This window comes from Triticum aestivum, chromosome 5D (genome assembly GCF_018294505.1).
Source record: "Triticum aestivum cultivar Chinese Spring chromosome 5D, IWGSC CS RefSeq v2.1, whole genome shotgun sequence".
Taxonomy (NCBI): Eukaryota; Viridiplantae; Streptophyta; class Magnoliopsida; order Poales; family Poaceae; genus Triticum; species Triticum aestivum.
In genome coordinates, this window is record NC_057808.1 from 492,856,282 (window position 1) to 492,862,281 (window position 6,000).

Consider the following 6,000-nt stretch of genomic DNA (forward strand, 5'->3'; position numbering starts at 1 on the left):
CTTATAGTGATGTGCATTACCGAGAGGTCCCAGAGATACCTCTCCGATACACGGAGTGACAAATCCTAATCTCGATCTATGCCAACCCAACAAACACCTTCGGAGAAACCTGTAGAGCATCTTTATAATCACCCAGTTACATTGTGACGTTTGATAACACACAAGGTGTTCCTCCGATATTCGAGAGTTGCATAATCTCATAGTCAGAGGAACATGTATAAGTCATGATGAAAGCAATAGAAATAAAACTAAACAATCATTAATGCTAAGCTAACGGATGGGTCTTGTCCATCACATCATTCTCTAATGATGTGATCCCGTTCATCAAATGACAACACATGTCTATGGTTAGGAAACTTAACCATCTTTGATTAACGAGCTAGTCAAGTAGAGGCATACTAGGGACACTCTGTTTTGTCTATGTATTCACACATGTAATAAGTTTCCGGTTAATACAATTATAGCATGAATAATAAACATTTATCATGATATAAGAAAATATGAATAACAACTTTATTATTGCCTCTAGGGCATATTTCCTTCAGTCTCCCACTTGCACTAGAGTCAATAATCTAGATTACATAGTAATGATTCTAACACCCATGGAGTCTTGGTGCTGATCATGTTTTGCTCGTGGAAGAGGCTTAGTCAACGGGTCTGCAACATTCAGATCCGTATGTATTTTGCAAATCTCTATGTCTCCCTCCTTGACTAAATCACTTATGGAATTGAAGCGTCTCTTGATGTGTTTGGTTCTCTTGTGAAATCTGGATTCCTTCGCCAAGGCAACTGCTCTAGTATTGTCACAAAGGAGTTTCATTGGACCAGATGCGCTAGGTATTACACCTAGATCGGATATGAACTCCTTCATTTTCTGCTTCCGAAGCAGCTATGTACTCCGCTTCACACGTAGATCCCGCCACGACGCTCTGCTTGGAACTGCACCAAGTAACAACTCCACCATTCAATATAAACACGTATCCGGTTTGCGACTTAGAGTCATGCGGATCAGAGTCAAAGCTTGCATCGACGTAACCATTTACGACGAGCTCTTTGTCACCTCCATAAACGAGAAACATATCCTTAGTCCTTTTCAGGTATTTCAGGATGTTCTTGACCGCTGTCCAGTGATCCACTCCTGGATTACTTTGGTACCTCCCTGCTATACTTATAGCAAGGCACACATCAGGTCTGGTACACAACATTGCATACATGATAGAACCTATGGCTGAGGCATAGGGAATGACTTCATTTTCTCTCTATCTTCTGCAGTGGTCGGGCATTGAGTCTGACTCAACTTCACACCTTGTAACATAGGCAAGAACCCTTTCTTTGACTAATCCATTTTGAACTTCTTCAAAAATTTATCAAGGTATGTGCTTTGTGAAAGTCCAATTAAGCGTCTTGATCTATCTCTATAGATCTTGATGCCCAATATATAAGCAGCTTCACCGAGGTCTTTCATTGAAAAATTCTTATTCAAGTATCCTTTTATGCTATCTAGAAATACTGTATCATTTTCAATCAACAATATGTCATCCACATATAGTATTAGAAATACTACAAAGCTCCCACTCACTTTCTTGTAAATACAGGCTTCTCCAAAAGTCTGTATAAAACCATATGCTTTGATCACAATATCAAAGCGTATATTCCAACTCCAAGAGGCTTGCACCAGTCCATAAATGGATTGCTGGAGCTTGCACACTTTGTTAGCACCTTTAGGATCGACAAAACCTTCTGGTTGCATCATATACAACTCTTCTTTAAGATATCCATTAAGGAATGCAGTTTTGACATCCATTTGCCAAATTTCATAATCATAAAATGCGGCAATTGCTAACATGATTCAGACAGACTTAAGCATCGCTACGGGTGAGAAGGTCTCATCGTAGTCAACTCCTTGAACTTGTCGAAAACCTTTCGCAACAAGTCGAGCTTTGTAGGCAGTAACATTACCGTCAGCGTCAGTCTTCTTCTTGAAGATCCATTTATTCTCAATGGCTTGCCGATCATCGGGCAAGTCAACCAAAGTCCACACTTTGTTCTCATACATGGGTCCCATCTCAGATTTCATAGCCTCAAGCCATTTCGCGGAATCTGGGCTCATCATCGCTTCCTCATAGTTCGTAGGTTCGTCATGGTCAAGAAACATGACCTCCAGAATAGGATTACCGTACCACTCAGGTGCGGACCTTACTCTGGTTGACCTACGAGATTCGGTAGTAACTTGATCTGAAGTTTCATGATCATCATCATTAGCTTCCTCACTGATTGGTGTAGGAATCACTGGAACTGATTTTTGTGATGAACTACTTTCCAATTCGGGAGAAGGTACAATTACCTCATCAAGTTCTACTTTCCTCCCACTCACTTCTTTCTAGAGAAACTCCTTCTCTAGAAAGGATCCATTCTTAGCAACGAATATCTTGCCTTCGGATCTGTGATAGAAGGTGTACCCAACAGTCTCCTTTGGGTATCCTATGGAGACACATTTCTCCGATTTGGGTTCGACCTTATCAGGTTGAAGCTTTTTCACATAAGTATCACAGCTCCAAACTTTAAGAAACGACAACTTGGGTTTCTTGCCAAACCACAGTTCGCATGGTGTCGTCTCAACGGATTTAGATGGTGCCCTATTTAACGTGAATGCAACCGTCTCTAAAGCATAACCCCAAAACGATAGCGGTAAATTGGTAAGAGACATCATAGATCGCACCATATCTAATAAAGTACGGTTACGACGTTCGGACACACCATTACGCTGTGGTGTTCTAGGTGGCGTGAGTTGCGAAACTATTCCACATTGTTTCAATTGAAGACCAAACTTATAACTCAAATATTCACCTCCACGATCAGATCGTAGAAACTTTATTTTCTTGTTACGATGATTTTCCACTTCACTCGGAAACTCTTTGAACTTTTCAAATGTTTCAGACTTATGTTTCATTAAGTAGATATACCCATATCTGCTCAAATCATCTCTGAAGGTCAGAAATAACGATACCCGTCGCGAGCCTCAACACTCACTGGACCGCATACATCAGTATGTATTATTGCCAATAAGTCAGTTGCTCGCTCCATTGTTCTGGAGAACAGAGTCTTAGTCATCTTGCCCATGAGGCATGGTTCGTAAGCATCAAGTGATTCATAATCAAGTGATTCCAAAAGCCCATCAGCATGGAGTTTCTTCATGCGCTTTACACCAATATGACCTAAACGGCAGTGCCACAAATAAGTTGCACTATCATTATTAACTTCGCATCTTTTGGCTTCAATATTATGAATATGTGTATCACTACAATCAAGATTCAACAGAAATAGACCACTCATCAAGGGTGCATGACCATAAAAGATATTACTCATATAAATAGAACAACCATTATTCTCTGATTTAAATGAATAACCGTCTCGCATCAAACAAGATCCAGATATAATGTTCATGCTCAACGCTGGCACCAAATAACAATTATTCAGGTCTAAAACTAATCCCGACGGTAGATGTAGAGGTAGCGTGCCGACGGTGATCACATCGACTTTGGAACCATTTCCCACGCACATCGTCACCTCGTCCTTAGCCAATCTTCGTTTAATCTGTAGCCCCTGTTTCGAGTTGCAAATATGAGCAACAGAACCAGTATCAAATACCCAGGCGCTACTACGAGCATTAGTAAGGTACACATCAATAACATGTATATCAAATATACCTTTCACTTTGCCATCCTTCTTATCCGCAAAATACTTGGGGCAGTTCCGCTTCCAGTGACCAGTCCCTTTGCAGTAGAAGAACTCAGTCTCAGGCTTAGGTCCAGACTTGGGCTTCTTCACTTGAGCAGCAACTTGCTTGCCGTTCTTCTTGAAGTTCCCCTTCTTCCCTTTGCCCTTTTTCTTGAAACTAGTGGTCTTGTTGACCATCAAACACTTGATGCTCCTTCTTGATTTCTACCTCCGCAGCCTTTAGCATCGCGAAGAGCTCGAGAATTGTCTTATCTATCCCTTGCATGTTATAGTTCATCACGAATCTTTTGTAGCTTGGTGGCAGTGATTGAAGGACTCAGTCAATGAAACTATCATCAGGAAGATTAACTCCCAGTTGAGTCAAGTGGTTGTGGTACCCAAACATTCTGAGTATATGTTCACTGACATAACTATTCTCCTCCATCTTGCAGCTATAGAACTTATTGGAGACTTCATATCTCTCAATTCGGGCATTTGCTTGAAATATTAACTTCAACTCCTGGAACATCTCATATGCTCCATGACGTTCAAAACGTCTTTGAATTCCTGATTCTAAGCCATAAAGCATGGCACACTGAACTATCGAGTAGTCATTAGCTTTGCTCTGCTAGACGTTCATAACGTCCGGAGTTGCTCCTGCAGTAGGTCTTGCACCTAGCGGTGCTTCCAGGACGTAATTCTTCTGTGCAGCAATGAGGATAATCCTCAAGTTACGGACCCAGTTCGTGTAGTTGCTACCATCATCTTTCAACTTAGCTTTCTCTAGGAACGCATTAAAATTCAAGGGAACGGTAGCACGGGCCATTGATCTACAACAACATAGACATGCAAAAACTATCAGGTACTAAGTTCATGATAAATTAAAGTTCAATTAATCATATTACTTAAGAACTCCCACTTAGATAGACATCCCTCTAGTCATCTAAATGATCACGTGATCCATATCAACTAAACCATGTCCGATCATCACGTGAGATGGAGTAGTTTTCAATGGTGAACATCACTATGTTGATCATATCTACTATATGATTCACGTTTGACCTTTCGGTCTCAGTGTTCCGAGGCCATATCTGCATATGCTAGGCTCGTCAAGTTTAACCCGAGTATTCTGCGTGTGCAAAACTGGCTTGCACCCGTTGTATGTGAACGTAGAGCTTATCACACCCGATCATCACTTGGTGTCTCGGCACGACGAACTGTAGCAACGGTGCATACTCAGGGAGAACACTTATACCTTGAAATTTAGTGAGGGATCATCTTATAATGCTACCGCCGTACTAAGCAGAATAAGATGCATAAAGGATAAACATCACATGCAATCAAAATAAGTGATATGATATGGCCATCATCATCTTGTGCCTTTGATCTCCATCTCCAAAGCACCGTCATGATCACCATCGTCACCGGCTTGACACCTTGATCTCCATCGTAGCATCGTTGTCGTCTTGCCAACTATTGCTTCTACGACTATCGCTACCGCTTAGTGATAAAGTAAAGCAATTACATGGCGATTGCATTTCATACAATAAAGCGACAACCATAAGGCTCCTGCCAGTTGCCGATAACTTTTACAAAACATGATCATCTCATACAAAAATTTATATCTCATCACGTCTTGACCATATCACATCACAACATGCCCTGCAAAAACAAGTTAGACGTCCTCTACTTTATTGTTGCAAGTTTTACATGGCTGCTATGGACTTCTAGCAAGAACCGTTCTTACCTACACATCAAAACTACAACGATTTTTCATCAAGTGTGCTGTTTTAACCTTCAACAAGGACCGGGCGTAGTAAAACTCGATTCAACTAAAGTTGGAGAAACAGACACCCGCCAGCCACCTGTGTGCAAAGCACGTCGGTAGAACCAGTCTCGTGAACGCGGTCATGTAATGTCGGTCTGGGCCGCTTCATCCAACAATGCCGCCGAATCAAAGTAAGATGTGGCTGGTAAGCAGTATGACTATTATCGCCCACAACTCATTGTGTTCTACTCGTGCATATATCATCTACGCATAGACCTAGCTCGGATGCCACTGTTTGGGAACGTAGTAATTCAAAAAAATTCCAATGATCACGCAAGATCCCTCTAGGAGTAGCATAGCAATGAGCGGGGAGAGTGTGTCCACGTACCCTCGTAGACCGAAAGCGGAAGCATTTAGTAACGCGGTTGATGTAGTCGAACGTCTTCGCGATTCAACCGATCCAAGCACCGAACGTACGGCACATATGTGTTCAGCACGCGTTTAGCACGATGACG